Source organism: Calonectris borealis, chromosome 4, assembly GCF_964195595.1.
Source record: "Calonectris borealis chromosome 4, bCalBor7.hap1.2, whole genome shotgun sequence".
Lineage (NCBI taxonomy): Eukaryota > Metazoa > Chordata > Aves > Procellariiformes > Procellariidae > Calonectris > Calonectris borealis.
In genome coordinates, this window is record NC_134315.1 from 80,722,276 (window position 1) to 80,741,468 (window position 19,193).

General features: G+C 37.9%; 2 long non-coding RNA genes across 3 annotated transcripts; both read left to right on the forward strand.

The window, feature by feature from the left end:
• Positions 1-1,596: 1,596 nt before the first annotated feature.
• Positions 1,597-3,854, forward strand: LOC142082516 (uncharacterized). Its single transcript, XR_012673717.1, has 3 exons — positions 1,597-1,662; positions 3,633-3,677; positions 3,799-3,854. It is a non-coding gene; the product is annotated as an uncharacterized LOC142082516 (long non-coding RNA).
• Positions 3,855-6,863: 3,009 nt separating this feature from the next.
• Positions 6,864-16,147, forward strand: LOC142082517 (uncharacterized). Of its 2 annotated transcripts, XR_012673718.1 has the most exons (4): positions 6,864-7,777; positions 8,009-8,065; positions 11,888-12,013; positions 16,010-16,147. It is a non-coding gene; the product is annotated as an uncharacterized LOC142082517 (long non-coding RNA). The 2 variants fall into 2 exon arrangements; XR_012673719.1 differs by lacking the exon at positions 8,009-8,065 and having other exon boundaries at positions 7,385-7,777.
• The last annotated feature ends 3,046 nt before the right edge of the window (positions 16,148-19,193 follow it).

Consider the following 19,193-nt stretch of genomic DNA (forward strand, 5'->3'; position numbering starts at 1 on the left):
TTCCTTCTCTCTTTGCTTTGGAATCCTGTGCAGCTGATTTTGAGAGAAGGTCATCTTCCAACAAAATCTTTTGATATTGAAATGTCCGTTTCTGTTGGTACCAGTGCCTGTTCTGGTAGCCGTTACTGCCTTAGGATTTTCTGTTACCAGTGCCTTAATGTGAAGGTAGGTACTGTACAAACTCAAACAGGCAATCCAACCTGTTCATACAAGGGATATTATATGTAAGGAGATTGATATTGTCATAGCTGCCAAATTACATTATGCTATATGTTTATTTCTAATTTAGGTAGGTTTGGGTTACAGTAATTTAGCTAAAGAAGGAAAGATGGGGATGATAAGAAGATCGTTGAAGGAAGTGAATAAAGGAGTTAGGCAAAACTCCTTTGGGTCTTCACAAAAAGCAACTGTGGCAATTGTTTCTAAAAAAGACCCCACACAACTGACCGAAAAAACGCCACCAAACAGATGTCAATGGTTGCTTTACATTAAATAGTCCTAAGTAAAACATACAGCCTTTCTGTCACAGACTGAAATCTGAAAAATCAGAAATCAGATTTGTGAAGCTATTTTTTTTCCCCTGAAATTCCACTTAGCTTCTGCAAGTATCTGTTTTGGTTACCTTGGAGCAGAAACCATGTCAAATTTTGAAATTTCAGATGAAGTCAAGTTCTGACTTGGAACCAACACCACTTATAGCTCTGTGTGGCAAAAGTGCCGTGTCACTAAGTGTTGAACACAAATCGCAGAAAAACAGGCATTGGTATAGTTCTGCTCACGAGTGCTACTGTTATCTGCTTCAGGATCATGACATTCCAGCTAACATGGGGCATGCAGTGGCTCCGCGCTGTTCTGTGCTCTGCCCTCTTCATATTTGTTGTACAGGCCTGGGTGAAAGTCTGACCTATCCAAGTCACCAGCACAGAAGAATACCTTCATTTAAAACCTGCACGGCATAGACAAGGTTTTATCCTTAGAGTTATTACGGTAACTAGTTCTATGTAAATATAGATTTTTCCTTTATTACCATCTTAAGTAGGACTACATGAGTGTATTCTAGATGTTTTTTTCCAAAATCTGTTTGCAAACCATGCCCTATGAGATCTTTATGCATTGTTATCATGCTATCTTTGCCATAACTGTTCAGACACAGAAGGAAAAATAATTATTTTTAAATTACTTCCTATTAGGAAATGGCTATGATACTCCTAGCACAGGGAGAAGCCCAGTGTCCTGCTTTGGGATTACGGGGTGAGCCGCATCGTGTATTCCAGCGCGTGCATGCCATCTGAAACATGTGTAAGCAAACGGCAGTTTGAGGGCTCTGGGTGGTTTCAGGCATAGAGCTTCAGACAAAAGCTGAAGTTGCTTCCTCCCGATGGGACTCCCTGGGGAACGCTCGCAGCCGTGCAGTGCCCCTTCCATGCCGGGGTGAATCGTCTCCCTGGTATCCATTTAAAAATAAAACCTACTGAGTTCCTGGCAGAGTTAGAAATTATGTCTATAGACTGATCTGGGCCTATATTTATATGTACGTGAATTCTTATACAGGTGCTCCCCTGACGAGCCCAGGGCTGTCTCACGTGCTGTATCCCCAGAGATCATCCTGCTGAGGAAAGCATTCAGGCTGGGGAACTTTTTCTTGTCATTGTTCTGAACACAGTAAGTATTTCAAATGTATCCCCTTATACTAGTGATAAATAAGAGTGTATCATGTATGATACAAGGGACGAGGGAGTAATAGCAAATCTAATAGATAATAGATCTCTGTATCTATCTCAAAGAGTTTCCATTTTCAAAATGGAAATGGCAGAACTGTATGTGATAAGCTACAGTGATTTTCCTTAATCTGTGAGGAAGATAAAATCCCAGGAAATTTGCTTTTCAAGAGTAGCAAAGTATTTTTAGGAACATTTTTTTTTTTTTGAAAGTAAAGAATGCTTAGTGGCATTATTTAATATGGTACTAAGTGGAAGTTTGCAACTACTTGAGGACTCTCAGGTGAGATGATGAGATCTGCTGGACACTGCAGAAACACAGGTGGAATTGTGTACAGTCCAGAATGGAGGATAATGCAGAATTTAAAGCGGAAGGGCAAGAAGAGAATAAATAAGAGGTCATCTGCTTTTAGTAAAAGAAGCAAAGCTAGCTGTAAAGAAAAGAAAATATATGTAAGTATGTTAACGAGCTTCTTGGAGTTTCTTCATTTTGTAAATATCCATTACGCTTTCCATCTTCAGCAGAGAAAAGTCTGAAAAACAAAGTACGTGATCCCCTGAACGACAGCACTGCTAAACCATAATGACAGCCTGGCTTGTACAAGCAAGAAATGAAGGGAGCAGAACTGCAACCATTTTCATTTTCTCTGAAGGAGATTAATCATGCCACCTGAAATACCAAAGATTAAAGCAATAACTTGTATAAAGGATTTATACAGTGCTCATCAAGTGTAATAATGTAAACCGAACGAGCTAATCTATTACAGCACTGTAATCATTCCTACTAGTAAGCCCATACGAGGGGGAAGGCTTGCCACACACTGCAGCCTGCAACTGTTCGCCAGTTGGAAAATGCTTTTACTCCAAAGCAGCAGCTTCCACCTCCTGTACGGGGAGCTGTGACAAACATACGAGAGACTTTGCAACGTACATAGAAGAGACTTCATCTGCTTTATGAGCCATATAAAAATATGATTAAATGTGCTGTCCGCTAAATGGGAGCAGCATCAGGATTCCAGCCAGAGAGTAATAGGATTAATCTCAAGAACATAAAATGCGGTATTTTAGTGAAATGTGAATCCTCCCTCTCAAACGATTGTAACAAGTGTGCAGCTTTTGCTTGTTTCCATCATATCTACTTAGGCCACTCTTGCAAACATTTGATTTATTCCTATATTTCTAAAATAAATGAGTATATTTATTTCTGCTGGTAGGGTCACCTAGAAATAAATTGGCATGGCATACTTTCCAGTGAACTGCTTTAGCAAGCATATCACTGACTCCAACATTTTGTCAGGATTCTTGACTTCTACAAGCAAAAACAGCAGTGGGAAAAAGCCCTACAAACCCTGCAGTAGTGAGGTAGAAAGCTCTGAGATAAAAAAGAAGTTAATTTCCTACGAAATCTACCTGGATGTTTTAATTATTAATTGCCATCTTTAGTTATTTAATTCTTGGGTGCTCTAGGAACACGATAAATGAGAGTGTGAATGATAAATGGATTTGTGAGAGATATTAGATGGAGCCGATTTCTTGTTTCATTTTCGGTAACATACATCAAGGGAACGTCCATGAATTCAAAGACGACTTTGCCCAACTAAGGGAATGGGAATCAGCTTGGAGAATTCAGAGAAATCCAAAGACTCTGCATAAAAAAATACTTCATAGTTGGTATGACAAAGCTGTAAAGACAAATGCCTTGCGTAATAAAAGAATCGCATTTTATGGGATGGATTACAGCTTCCAGTTGTAATAAATACGCCTTTTTTATTTAATATAAAACAACAGTGCTATTTATCTAATCATTACTGGAATTAAATGCATTACAATACAGTTAATAGTGTATTTCCTATAGTGAAATATTATCTGAAGTAGTTTGGTTTTGTCTTTATTACAAATTCTGTCCTTTTTTAGGGGAAAATTGTTCTCCCAGTCCTCCTTTTTGCTTCTCCTAAAATGGTGAGTTGATAATAGTATTTAATGATACTGTCAATTACTTCTGTTTCACTTAGAAATAAGGCTTGAAATAATTCATTTTAATGTGTACTATGAACCCTCATTTACGTTTCGTTCTATCCAGGTTGTCCCTAAATATCTCTAAGTTTCATTTAAACAAGGAATTATAAACGTACAGGTATGTTCACTTCCACTATTCAGCCAGTAAACTTCATTCCAAAGAAACAAATATGTGTATGACAGGTTGGGTAACAAAAGCATTAAAGGCCAGTAATCCTATGTCAGCTTTTTCTCCTTCATTTAAAATCAGATTTATTGTGTCTGTCTGCTTTTCTGAGTGGTCTACATTAATATGGAATGCTGGCTACATTATACAGCCCTCCCTCCAGGATTTGTGTTTATATCGTAGGCATTGCTTCTTTCAAGCTTGTATTTATTCTGTTAGATTGTATTTTATGTGTCCATAATGCAGGAGAATGTGAACTATAATGTGACCCTTCTCCTTTTTATATTACAGCACATCAAATACTTTACCACTGTCTGCCCAAAATGCACAAACACAGTAGATTGGCATTTATTTCAGCGTGGTTTTGTGGAACTTGAGGATACTTTCTTTGGAACAGTATGGTTGAGATGCCGTCCGCTGGTATGGGTTAGGATGTCATAAAGCTTTATCGCAGAAGGGATATTAATTTATCCCAGGTGGCATCCTTTGGATTTGTGCTTAACGTACACATGCGGATCCATTTTGGAGGCTGTAAGGTAATTTCAGTAGGGAAGGCACAAAGCCACGATAAGGCCAAGGCAGCGCTTCGAATCAAACCTTTCTTTCGCAGGGGGCTAATTGAAGGGTCCTTCTGCATTGCTGGATACCCTTAGTGAAATATGGTGTGTGTTTCAACTTTTTAACTTGGGACAGAAATTCTCTTGTTATATGTAGGATTTATTGAAACGTTGTACATCTAAAATAGAATTGCAGCCAAACTCAAGACAACGAAATAGAGAAAGCAAAGCTGATAGCTTGCATTCGTAGGTAAGTTATTCTATTGTGGAGTATCCATGTACTTCCCTATCTATGTAGGGGAAAAAAAGTAAATATTGATGTTCGGTTCCGAACGATGTTAAACCTTTTAAATAGTTTCCAGCCATAAATCACATCTGCTGCAGTGTTCCCTGCAGTGTTGCAGAGAATGGACTGGAGAAATACTCTGTCAGTTAAATGCAGCCATTGAAAGAGGTTGCTAAAGCATATAACAATGTAGCCAGTGGGATCAATTTTTATCATGCGCAGCGATTCAAAGATATTCAATAAGTCATTAACAAGATTAATGAACTCTAATAAAAAATGCAAGCTCCTATTCCATATTTTATTCAGCTCACTGTGGCTTAAAATTGCATTTTATGATTTTATTAGACATACTACTTAATTTTTCTCAAATTGGTCGTTTTATTTAAGTTAAAATGTATTAAATAGATTTTTTTTCCCACAGAGAAATAGGATTTAAAAAAAAAATTGACTTTATATAGTAAAGTACCTTTATAACATAAATAGGTATCTAATCGATAGGCTCAAGACTGCTCTACTGCAGTAGCATAAGGCTTAGAGTGAGGCTTTGAGACTGGGCCGGTGCATAATTGCACTACCTTACAAAAGTGCCTGGAGTATAAGGAGTGCTATATCCCAATCATATATCACCTAGGGAAGATTATTTCTTTTGGTGACTTATATATTGGCGGAGCCCTGCTAAATCTCTATTTAATCGCTCTCAGGCCTCCTGTTCAAGAGGAAAGTATTGCCTTTGCAGGAGCGGCTTCATTCATTCCCTTATGCAGACCTTCGGCAAAAGAGACTTGAAGCCGTTTACTCTGTGGTGAGAAGGGGTCGGATGCGAAAGCTGCTGCAGCCAGTGAGCTACCCAAGTGCAAAATATGGGAGACAGTAGCGTGAACGACAGCGGAATCTGGCTCAGGGGTCTTGTTTTTCTTGGTAATGTCTTCAATTGTAGCCCATGAGAAGATACTACTGTAAAAGGATATTCACAGAAACACAGCTAAGTGTGTTCCAGTATGGAGAGGACCAGCTTCCCAAGTGAAGACAAACCAGCTCGATGAGACCTTCAGTACAACTTGTTTAGGTGATGCTGTGTGACATATAGAGGCATATTTGTTGCTCTTGGTAATGGTTGTGAGATTTCTAAATTAATGAATGGGAAGTGACTCAACAGAAGTCAATAACAGAATAACAGAAACAAGTTATTCTTTGCCAGTGATTAAGAGTGAAAGAGCCTTAATAACCATCTTCCTGCATCTGTATTATCCCTGGCCTTATTACTTCTCATCTAATCCATTTTTTAGAGTATTTCCTCTGGTCTAAATAATTCAAGCGTTGTGCAGCATCTGAGAAGCTGCCTGTCTTTCATGTCCTACTACTTAGTGCTCTTCCACAGCAAAATTTCTCTTAGGGATTTATTGTAGCCCTACTACTTTCACATACCTTTGTAGTACGCTGTCTCTGAAGAATATCACTCTTTTTAAAAAACTCAGAAAACCAAAGAAAAACCAGGTACTAGTAAGAAAAGTTCAGTGGGTATAGTGGCCATTGTTTTAAAATGTAGTTTTCAATTAGTCAATGTGCTGGGAACTTGTGACACATCCTTTCATGCTCCACTGTGATTCTTCCGAGCAAATTCGCCACAGAAAAAGTGGCCAGTGTCAAAACACAGTTGGTTACCATTTATTTCTCCTTTTGTGCAAGTTTTACTTAATTAATAACTACCTTGAGTTTTCTTTTATAAAGCCTTGCTCTGGAGACCAGATCCAAGATAGTGTATTTTTTTGTGATTTAAAAGTTAATTTAGAGGACATATGGGGTGTTACAGCATGCAGGAACAAAACTTATTTTTGATTCATGTAAGTCTTAGGTCCTGGATTGATTGGTTTAATAACATTTCTTAATAAAGTAAACTGAATGCATCTTATTCCTGTGGGCTCGTGGGATGGAGAGTAGGAAGTTTCAGTCTCTTTATGACTTGTTAGCTTTGACTTCGCAAAGGATATTGGAGTGCTATGCTTTGCAATTATTGTTTTATACGCACAGCCCTTATTTGAAAAGACATCTCCATTACACTTGAAAATGCATATATTAACAGGATATAAGTGAGCTTTCAAATATAGCTATCAGGTGCAATCTGGGTATTTATGTGAACACTCCATTTACAGCAGTTCTTTTGTACTTCCCTTGTTTTGTCTACGGGCTTTGTGGTCCTGAGGCGGTTCTTCAGGAGAGCAATCTTACTAGGAGGAGATGATTAATAGCACACTTCAGTGATTTCCTCAGTTACGAGTTAAGTTAAATGTTTCCTTCTTCGCAAAATCTCACCAAAAACTGTTTCTTTTCAATGTACACTTATACTGTTCATCCCAATTCCATTCTACTGTTTTGCGTTACGTGGGAAAAGGGAGACTTGCTGCAAGGATTTAAATATTATGATAAGCCATCTGGGAAAGTACTGACTTGTACCAAGTATTAATTTATTGTATTCTTCTCAGAAAACATCTAGAAAAGCCGCTATTTTATGGATTTTGGGAAGGCCTTTAAGAGGTGATAAATGTGGGCAGTGACCTTCAAACTAGAACTGATTTTGGATCTTAAACCTCATTCGTTTTCATGTATTCCAAATGTAATGAGCTTCTGAAAATCTGTCTACTTGAAGTCTGGACATGAGAGAGACATGTATTTGATCTTACTGAGAAACTCCGAAACAAGTTTCTTAATGAGAAACAAGTGTCCCTCTAAACTTAACAAATACTATCTAATGTGTTAGGTAGAGCCCTGTGATATTTCAGGCGTACGCGATGAGGTACAAGGAGATTCGTTTCCGAAAGTGTTACCTTTTTACATTCTTCAAATGTATCTGAATGTAGAGGGCATCAGCTGCTTGCAGCATTTTGCAACATCAGCTGAAGCATCGGGTGCTGTGCGTACTGACGAACGAGGCTGCAGGGAGCAAACCTGGGAAATGAAACATGGAGGGTGCTAAACAAGGAGAACACTTCTGGAGGAGGACAAAAAGAGCACACACAGGCCTACGTTGCTGAGGCAGGTGAGAAGTCTGCCTCTGATAGTCATTTATGGCAAAGCCAGCCTTCCTTTCTCATCACTATGAGTTTCTGCAGTTCGCACTTGTATACTTTCGGTGTATCGGAAGCTCATGGGAGGGAGAAAAAATTCATATGACATTGTGACTTGACATATTTCTTTATAACTTATCTAAGCAGATATATTAAATTCTCTAATTACAAGACTCAGGAAAATTATTTTGTGTTTTCCCAAGGCCCTGAGAAGCAATGAAGGTAAAATGTACAACCAGCATGGTTCTAAACAGGCAGAGGTAACGTACAATTTTGGTTATCCTTACCATGATCTCACATCTTTGGGAAGAAAAAGTTCTACAGTTTGAGAATGAAATTGTTTTCAAATGGTGCTATGGTTTGGGAACAGAAATCATTAAGAGTTTTTTGTCATTTAGAGAAAGAGAATTTAGAGATCACTTTCTTGGGGTCCTCTGGAATGCCTTTGGAGAATTCAGATATAAGCTAAAATATGAGAATTCAAAACACAGAAACAAACAAGTAAACAGAAAGGTACAAAGCAGAATGAAAACCCAAGCTGAAAATGAAGAAAAAAAAGAAAACACGTGTTCTTACTGTTTGAGGTCAAGGCCATTGTATCTATTGTTTTGCAGAACCTTCCCAAAGAACAGTTTGTTTCTATTAAAATACGTCTCCAAAAATACAGTTAGAATCAATGAAGAATAAAAAGGTCTGTGTGTAGAAATCATCTGGCATTTAGCTTCAGTTCAGTCATATGCCGCCTTCTACTAAAGATTTGGAAGCTTTTTAGACTAAAAATCATGTTCCTTCCTCCTTGGTTCTTTCCTGATTTAAGCACATGATGTCTCCCTTCTGCCAGCCTGAAAAAATCCTCCCAGAGGAGATGAACACTTTGCCTTGAAGAGAAGCATAATGTTGCCTTCTCATTTCTACCGTGCAAAAAGCTGAATCCACAGGGGCATATACTAACAGCAGAGTAATGCCACAAGCCTTGGAAGAATGGTTGTTTTGTTTGTAATTTATTCACCAAAAAGGTCAACTCCAGACACAACATCTGTTTTCCACCGTGATCCTGATTTCACCAAATAATTTTGCATGCTGCTGAAATTTTCAGGAAAAAGACAAGATTAATTAGCTGTTTCAGGGAACTTTCAAAAATATTCTGAAATACTGTTACAATTATGGGCACGTAGCAAAATCATTCCGGATGAGATTCAGCTTGGTGTCTTATAGGAAGAAGCTTGGGAAGCGATATCATGCGGTGAGAAAGCAGTTAGCTGGAAGGAGAACCATTATGGGATAGGATGTATACAGTTATTAAATTGGAGAATTAATCCTTCAGTAAGAGAAGGATATAAAGCGAGTTTATAGCCTGAAAATGTGTTAGTTAATATTTATAATGTGCATCCATCTTTCTCTGTTCCTTGGCTGTGTGCTCAGCATCGGTATGGGCTGGTCTCATATCAAGTGAAAATGATTATATAAAGCAAAGTGATTAATGTCTATTTGAGACAATTGGAAGGTTATTTTCGTCTTTCACAGTGCTGCTTTATGTACAGCATATATGCACAGTACATAAGGTACTCTACTAACAACACAGATAGATGTTTTATTGATCTCCTTCTGTTCCACTTCACTAACTATGCCTATTTTCAGTGAGGCATAGCACCAGGATAATCAAGTATGCATTTAATGTTAAGAGTGCACGTAGCTATCTGGAGAAGCTAGGTCTAATGAATGCAAAGAAATAGCAGACTTCTAAAACTTATGGTGAAGAGAGGAAGAACGGGGGAAAAAAATAATATTCCGAGGTAGTGAGGTTAAAATGATTTAAAGCACACTGGAGACCTAAAAATAGGAGTTGTCATTTAAAATGGCAAATGCAAACTGTACTCTGAAATTAAAAGACATCTAGGCAGATTTTGAAAATGAGAGTTGTGTGTTCTAAGTCATATATATGCTCTTGAAAACACTCACCCAAACTGACAGATTTTATGCAATGCAAAAATAAAGCAAGAAGAGAGAATTATTAAGTAGAATGGTGAGAAGTAAAGGGCTTGTGTCTGTATACATTTTCAACATTTTTTTCTACTGGGACTTTCTATATAAAAATGTAACTACTTGGTAAATATTGAAAAATATAAATGCTTGAGCTGGCTGGAAGCACAAAAATGTGATTAGAATCTGATTAATTATTAAATAACAACTTTAGTAATAGATTTTCCCTGTAGACATAGTTATAGTTGGTGTAATACATATTAAGATAATTGAGAAAAGCGTGTCTTTATGTACAAGAGTATACATATTATCCACATGGATTCAATTAAACCCATATCAACGTCAGTGTCTTCAAAAATTAGAAAATAGCTGATATTAGCAGTTTGAGGGCAAGTTTAATTTATCCCCACTTGTATTTTGGTAATATTAATTGCATGGCCATATTATTTTTTCTGTAGAAAGTACTGTGAGTATACAGTAATTTTACAATAAGTTGAAATGTACAAAGGGGGATGGAATTAATTAAATGAGCAAAAGAATAAAAACAAAAGACAATGATGAACGCTTTACTCAGGAAGTGGACTCATTCTAGTATCTCAAGATCAGCTGCTAGATTTAGTCTTTCCTTTATATTTTTCTTAACAATCCTGTGAAAAAGTAAAGGAAATATTAACTAAATAATTCATTAAATTCACAGTACATATTGTATTGTGAAGTGCTAAGATAACAGTGTGAAGAGAAATAAATCCATTAAACTGGACTCAATAAAATTAACGGCAGTGAAATGAAATGCATTATAATCCATGATTTCCCTTATTATTATCACGTCATGGAAGCCACTTAGGTAAATGCGCATGAAGTATCTGACCAGTTGACAATATAACAGTTCCTGGGAAACATTTTTACCCCCTTGTTACAGAAGGGGTACTTAAGACATGGAGATACAAAGTTATTAACGTGAAGTCCCACTGGAGTGGAAATACGAATCAAGATTTCCGTGTTCCAGGTTAGCATTTGGAGCACAGAACTGTAGAGGGAGACTTTTATTATAAATCTGAGGGAAAATTAAGACGACCTTGATTGTAAGGGCATTTATCATATTTTTCATTTTCATTGCACTGTGCCATAATTGCTATTTGAAATAATTTGAATAGTTGTAATTGAACAACTTAAATTTTGGGGGAGTAAGGGGCAAAATTTATTCAGCATCTTCTTCATTATGACTTGGACAAAAGGGTCCTACTAAAGGATGGAGGTTCGAGGTTGAGCAGTATTACAGCACTGAGCAGGTGTAAGTGAAGAGTTTCTACAGGAAGAAATTCAGCATTTTTGAGATTGGAAAACTGTTCACTTGCAATATAGTATTTTTATGTTAGGATCCATGTCTTGTAATAGGACCTCAGAAAAGTGGTAAGAAACATGTGGGAAGGGAATTTAACTGTGTAGTATGTAAATATGTTTTAAAAGATTTTTTTTTTAAGCGTTGAATTTGGCAAAGGAGTTAATATAATTTCACTGATACATAGAAAACTCAGTTGTGTTTTCCTCCTAGAGAGCTATGAGGTACCATTGTTGGATTACTGGAGGAGGAATTTCCTTACTAGTGTGCCTGTTTTGATAATAATAATCCAAATTTACTCTAAAACTTATGTTCTGATAAAGCCTCTCATAGAATAATTATGATATTCAACACCAATTCAATGCTTCCAAGACTAAAATACGCCACTCTCTTAATTGATGTATATTTTGAATGTATCCCAAGTATTGTATTGGTAGGCTCGATGCTTTGTGATATGAATATGATAAAAAAGGAGCACCAGCTCTCGTAGCAAAAGTGAAATTGATTTCGCTCATTATCTTGAGTGTCAAAACAAAGGAGAAGGGAAAGAAGCAAGGTAAGCAGTGAAAATTGGAGGTTTAACATCTTGTTCATGTTAATAGTTTAAACTATTTGGAGTAGAATTTTGACATAGATGGTTTATATGTTCAGACCATAGATTTTCCATCATGAGTGTCAGAATAATTACATTTAAGGAAAAATAGAATAAATGTGGTGTTCTTGTTTCTTGAGACTGATTTGTTTTGTTTTCCATTTTCAAAAGGTGCTGCTACTCTGGGCTGGTTCTTAAGGATCCATTCTTCAACTGCTGGTAATACCCATGGATCAAGACCCTTTAGAAAACTGCAGGTTTTTTTGATGGGGATAACGAATGTAAGGGCATTGGCTGGTGAGAAAATTACTTAAATATAGCAAATTGATAAATACTGCACCTTTTTGCATCTGTTTTTATTTCATTTGTCTTCATGCTAATGAGACTAATAGTGCTATCTGTCTACATGAAAATTAGAAGGACTGTTCTCTAGTGTAAATAGGTACAAGATGCTATTGAAGATGCTTGTGGCCACGTGTTTCTTTCTCTACCATCACCACCATTTGTATTTTTGGTTTTGGAGATTACAAGTTGATAGCAGCCTCTGTCAGGAACACTGTTCAAATCCCTTTGGTTTCATATAACTCTTGTCCATTTTGGGAAAAGCACTATTTTTCCTTTATTACTATTGAATTTCTCCAATGTCTCTGCTTTGAGAAATTGCATGAATCTCAACTGCCATAGTGAGTCTGACCGCAGAGGTACATATTTCAGTATAGCATCGGCTACAATGATCTTCATTGACTTATTTCAGAGGATGTACCAAAAAAAGTCCAGGAGGACTGTAGTTAATGGTTCAATGTATTGAAAGAGATGTTTTCCCCTAAACCTTAGTGGTTGAACATTAGCTTGTACCTGCTTCAGAACAGCTGCTGTTTCTTTCATACCTACCCTACAGTAACTGAATAGCCCTGCCATTTACTACATAAAAAAAGTACCCACTCCTCCTTTAAATCCTGCAAGTTCGTACTGGCTGAGATAGTTTTCCTTTCCCATTTAACTCCCACCATTTTGCCATGCCAAATCCTTCATACCCAAGAGTTTAGATTTTCCTGCCATAGCAACCAGGTGTGGTTATTATGTGCGTTGTCAACACCTTAAATAGCAGGAGCTATTTGTGTCAAAGGCATTGAAAGTCTTTGGTGATTTTTACAGGAAAAAGCAGTGCTTAATCACAAAGCTATTACGAAGATTACTTTAAAGGATGTATTCTGCAAGATCCAGTGCCTTTGGTTCTCACAGAAGGTCACCAAAATGTGCAAAATGAACTAACATGGTGAAAATAGTGTATTTATGAAAAGGACTAGACCTGAGGATTACTCAAGTAAACTGGTGTGAGGGGAGAATTTTTGTATTGAATCAAAATATTGTAAGTTAATACGTGAAGGAAGAATATACTAAACCATATTACAAAATTACAACTAATACTACGCAGTAATGAAGCTGTAAGTAAAACTGCTCCAGTAGCAACTGTAATTATTCCATAAAGTAAAGAAAAAAATGCTTGAGAGAAAATGCTTGTCAGGCACTTTACACAATCAGACTACTTTAACTGCATTTTTCTTACCAACTATCCAGTCCATGGGTGATAATGGTTTCTAGGCAGGCACCGATTTTTTTGAGATATGTGTACTCTGCATTTTTTTAATGTGTTGTGTAAATACTCAATTTACTAGTTAGTTAATAATGATAAAAAGGGTGATTAAATAAAGGTGCTGGTTTGGTATAATTAGCACAGCTGTTCGTGGCTCCATTTCAGATACGAATAATGTTTATTTCATGACAAACATATAAGACAGAATGGAGCTGTTGGGATTAGCTTGAGGATTCCGATCACAGGAACTGCCGCCCCGGCAGTTTCTTGTCAGAAATCAGCCGGAGGCCCTAAATAGCAAGGAACAGGCACCCTTCGCTCGGGCTGCCTGTCAGCTCGGGGAGCGGCAATAGTTAGTCACTGTTGTCAGAATTGTGCAAGCAGGAAGGAGGCATCCCTTAAACAAACAAATCAAATCACTGCAGCATCCAAAGATGCTGCTTACTTTTTAGGAACAACAAGCCTTTGTGTACATATTTGAGGGTAGGAGGTGGCAAGTGAGGAGGATGAATGATTCTACAACATTGTGAAAACATTGAGCATCAGCAGTAGGAAACAGGTTGGTCTCAGTCAGTCAGCTATTATCTGAAGGCTTGCGGGTTTTTTTCCTCTTTTTTCTTCCTCTTTTTTTTTTTTTTTGGTCTGGAAGAAGTGAGCTAGTTTGTGATCGGAACCCCTAGCTTGAGTTTTGAAGCTTAACGTATTAGACTTCTCTACTTGCAGTACCTTATAGATAAAAGGCATCATTCAGTCAGCCCAGTCTCCAATAATTAGTACCTGAGCTTCATAAATATCTAATTTTATCAATGCTTCTGTGACTGTACATGGATGAAGTCATATGCTACTCTGGGTGTAGACTATAAATGAACTGGTAATATTAACTGAACGTGATGTAAAACAGGGCTCTTTAGAGCTCATCAGTGAGCAGGAATCAATATTTCAAATATTTTTTGCTCTGATAACTAAATTGATTACTTTGGGCTCTTCTGGGAGGAAGCGTAGCATAGCAGTTTTACTAGCACTGGAGTGGAAATCTGGGTATCTGCTTTTCACCTTACTCTGCTATGAAATAGTGACAATACTAGTAACATATATTTGCTTGAAGCTTTCTCTATAAACATAGTCCTAGTGGTTTTAGATCCTTACAGTCTAATTTCAGTTAATGTTCATCATTTACACGCACAGATAAATATATCCTGGAGATACATCCTACCTATAATAAATCAATAGAAATATTTATAGTTAATGGTTTCGGGATTAGAATAACTCTGCTTTTTAATCCATATTTCTCTCTCACTTGCCCAAGTACCTGGAATTTTTCCCCGTTGCAGTCAATGCAACAAAGTATTTCCTCTTTGAGAAAAGTGCCAATTATTTCTATTCTGAGAAAGCTCCCAAATGAGCACCTCTCTGGCCCCCAAGGCCAAGATTATCACCATTCTCGCTGATCCATCAGATCAGGCGTACTCCTGGTATCAGGTATAATGATGTAGCCTATTGTTACTACCATTCATTGTAGTTTTTCCCCTATGTTAGAGAGTGCAGTATGACACCTACCATGCTATATCTGGAACAGTCATGTTTTATTAATGTCCCCTACTGACTACATTCAGCATGCTTGTGGTACTGTAACGACACTCCAACAATGCATTAGGATTTAAAAACAATTTTCCAGCAGCACCAGGGTGTGCTTGAGGATCCAGCAGCCCTGAAACACACCTTCCCTGAAGTGGTCACAGCAGGACTGCACAACCCAGGGGAGATACAGATCCGGCAGAAGGGATGCCTTGAGCCTGGGTGGTACAGTACTCGCCTAGGAACACGGTTATCCTGCGTTCCCTGCTTTCATGTGAGAAATAAAGAGCTAGATCCTACAAGTTTATTGAAGGTCCAGCTTTCCAAATTCACCATCTAGGCTGGGCTGCTCTTTTTCACATATAGATATAACTACCTACACATAAAATAATTCACATTAAAAAATTGTGTCCATCTGTTATACCTGCTTCTTCTAGTGCAGACTAGTGGCTTTGTATGAATGCCCAGGTCAACAAATGAGGCTTCTCCTGTGCTTTCTGAAACCTGATGACCTTGCTCTCCTTTTGGTGACTAAAAAAAGAAATAAAGGACCCAAATAAATGGGTGTGCTGTCTTCCTGACATTAGACAGCATGTATGACCATAACTGATGATGGATGTGGAAATTAACTCCCAGACTGTGAAGGAGTCTGTCTCTCTCCACTCACTGTTGAAAAGCCTAATGAGACTAGCCTCCTAATTTCGTCAGCCATGTTAGACATCTAAGGCTAGATAGAGCAAATACTCCTAATAATGGAATTTGAATATATGGTATAAATAACAATGACTAAAGAATCTGACAGCAGAAGTAGTCTGGTGGTAAAACCTGCTCTTAGCAAGTCTAATCAATGCACACCACAATTGGTATCCTGCACCACCTATGCTAGGGCTCCCAGTATTTTTCATACCCAAGTGGCTGAAGTTATGGCAGCAATATTAGGAATTACTGCAAAAAAATTCAAACGCAAGGAAGAAGAGCATTGGGAAAAGAAAAAACTTGCTTGTGGTGTTAGAGGCTTTATTATATTTAAGCAACAGCTGAAAGAACTTGCATTTTGTTGGGGTTTATTTTATTCCCCCATCTGTTCTAGCCTTTTCACTACATAATTTCTTTTTTCATTTTAGATTCAAGTTCTGATGATAATGGAGTTTTCTGAAAGGCTTTGGAGAAAACGTGTTGATGAAATGAGGAAACTTGCGGAAAAGAAGGTTTTGAAAGTAGAAGTGTTTTTTAGTCAGAATGTTTAAAGAAATGCAGAAAAAAAAGACAAAAAAAAATCCAAAAATACAAAGACATTATTATAAGGGCAGTTTTGATTTCTTTAAGAAAATTCTTCAGACTTAGTGGTTCCTCCTGAAAACAAGGAAAAACAGATTTTTCTATTCAAAGTAATTATGTAAATGGGAAGATGAATATACATTCAGATCACTGTTATATACCACTTTTAAGACACAAAGACTTTCTCAATTCGTTTGTTGAAATAGCCTGTCTTTTTTTCATGACCTGACTCAAGCCTAATTAAAATCAAAGGTAGAACTCCAGTAGTTGATAAAATATGTTAATCTACGAATTACTGTTAAAATGAGTGTTGGGGAAAAGATTTCAGACGAAAGGATGTGAACAAATTTCAGCTAAGAGGAAATTTTGGAACTTTGTGGTTCAGAAATGTCTGCATACCAGCACTTCATTATTGCTAGCAGTGTTTGCACAGCTTAGAGGTGTGAACCCCTATATAAATGCATATTCCCTGAATAGTGGATTTTGAAAGTCTGTCAGAAAATCAACTCTCTTAACACAGCATTTAAACCTGTACTCAGCCTTCAATATTGCTGAAATCTCAGTGGGACTGAAACTCATGCTTAAATGCTGTCCTTAAGAGAAATTTTCCTGAGGAAGTAATTTTCTGAAACACGGCCTACAAATGCTCTGAAAAACAGCAAAGCGTCTTTGTCCTCCCATTTTACGAACCTCAGACCAATTATAAGAATACCGATTTTTAGAAGTTCTTCAGAACGAGCTCTTTTTCTGTCACTCACGTGACACGCGTGTCAGTCACATTTCTAGCTGGCACTTTGAAAACCAACCCGCAGAAGCAGCAACCTTTGTCATAAATTTAACTTGACGGCTTCTCTGCAGGGCTTTCAATTAGGATCTTTTTTTATAAAAAAAAAGGGAAAAGAATGAAAGCATCAGTCCAAACGCGATGAGCAAATGCTGTTTTACGGGAGGCCTACACATACTGCTTTTTGTTCAGACTCCATGACGATCAGGAACCTGCAATATCAAGTGTTGGATAAAAAGCACTTAAAAAACCTCATTACAGTGATATAAAAATACCTGCTTTTGCCGTTTGAGGGGATGCGCGCATTGGATGCCGGGCGGTGCCTGAGGCCTGGTGGGCTTTCCTGCCGAGCTGAGGGCCGAGGACAGGAGGCAGCGGAGTGGACTCAAATAATCCCCTCTTTCACTTAAAACTTCGTACGCTCGACGGAGGAAATGTCAAAAAAGACCCTTCCCGTTTCAGTGTTGGTTGCTGAAAGCTTTGGTTATGAAGCGGCGGGAGCTCATGTGCCTGGAAATGTGATCATGTCTGAGCCCGCCTCAGGAGGGCCACCACCGCCTCGATCAGTTGTGGTAAATGTTACCTTCAGAACGGAAAGTTTTCTTGTGAAGGGTGGAGAGAAAATTTGTAATTCGGTTTCTAGCTCGAAAAGTGGTAAAACTAAAACTTGAAGCAGTCTTTAAATGTAAATTGCTTCAACGATTTCTGCCCGGATCTTTGGCGAGCGTTGAAGAACGGGCTCAGCGGGTGTGCGGGGGGAGGAGGAGCCCCTCTGCCCGAGTGAGCGGAGGGCCAGTTTCTGAGATCACGCTGGCTTTGTATTCGTCACTGAAACGTGTGGCTGGAAAACGGATAAAAACGCTTAGGATGGGCACCGGGGTGAATGTACAAAGGAGTCCAGGCCAAGTAACATCCCCCCCACACACTCTTTGGATATGTACCACACCGGCATTTCTCGTCCACTGCCTCCCTCTTTCTCTGAAAGCTGTAACTGTGGCAGCTTAACCAGGTATGTGCTAAATTTCTTAAAGATATTCTTTTCTTTTTACAGCTGTTAATTATAGATGGGCAGCAACTGAGAAATGATGCGATTAGAGAAATGGCTGTTCTAAAGTTTGGAATTTTTCTGCGTTGAAGTTATTTTGATGTCTTCATGTGATTTATACGATGATTATTTTGCAGAAAAAAGATTTGCATGAAAATGTTTTCAGACACCATTCAGCATGGGACACGTTGAGGGAGGCTGAAGCTGATGGTAACGTAGAGCCACCAGATCCTTATGGTGGGTGTTCAGAAACTCAACAACCATTCCTCTGAGTGCAGGGTTTTTTCTAATTCATGAATTCTAAACTTCAGATCCTGCCTGGGTAGCTAGAAAATGTCTGAGGCTGTTAATTGCCCAATTGTCTCGCAGCGCTAAATCTCCAGCAAACAACCAGTGTAAACTAAAATTTAAAAAGAGCTAGACTAAGAAACAACATTCTCCTTTTGAAAATATCGACTTTCCCCCCGCCCCTCCAATCCATGTTAATTCTTTAAACCAACTATTTCCAGTTAATATTTACATTTCAGGAAAGGAAGATTTTAAATTAAGCTTTATTTTCAAAATTCTTTCTCACCTCTTAGTATCTCAGTATTTTGAAAATAATGGTACCTGCTGAGAGCCAGTACATATGAGCCACCATCTTTTGTGGCAAGACTGAAAATCAAGAGGCTGGAAGAATATGGGAAATGTCATTCACTTTTCAAAATAATTGGTATATGGTATAGTTCTGAGAACGTTGTAAGAAGGCAGAAAAAAGGAGAGATCATTTTCCCCCAAAGACTCACAGAGTGAAATCTTACCCTTTTGGAACCGACACCAAAATTAATGTTAAATACAGTGGGGCCAGCCAAATAGTTGGCAAGAAGAGACGAACACAGGTAAGTAGTCTTATTTTAAAATTAACTAGAAATCTTTCAAAGAATTCAAGCATCAAGAAGGACTTTTAAAAATAATAAGGCACCTAATTTTGTGACTCTGCACATCTTTCAGGATAGAAGCCCACTGGTTTCATGTCCTCAGGAACATCTTTGTCAACTTTTTAATGCAGTTGAAAGGAAAAAAATCAACAAAAACTTTCATGATTATTTTGCTGTTGTGTTTCATGACTTTGTGTTAGATATCTGTATAAAAGATTTTTAGCTGAACCATACATTCAGTTCAGTGATGCTTTTCTGTTTGTAAAACTCTTGAAAAAGTCTCA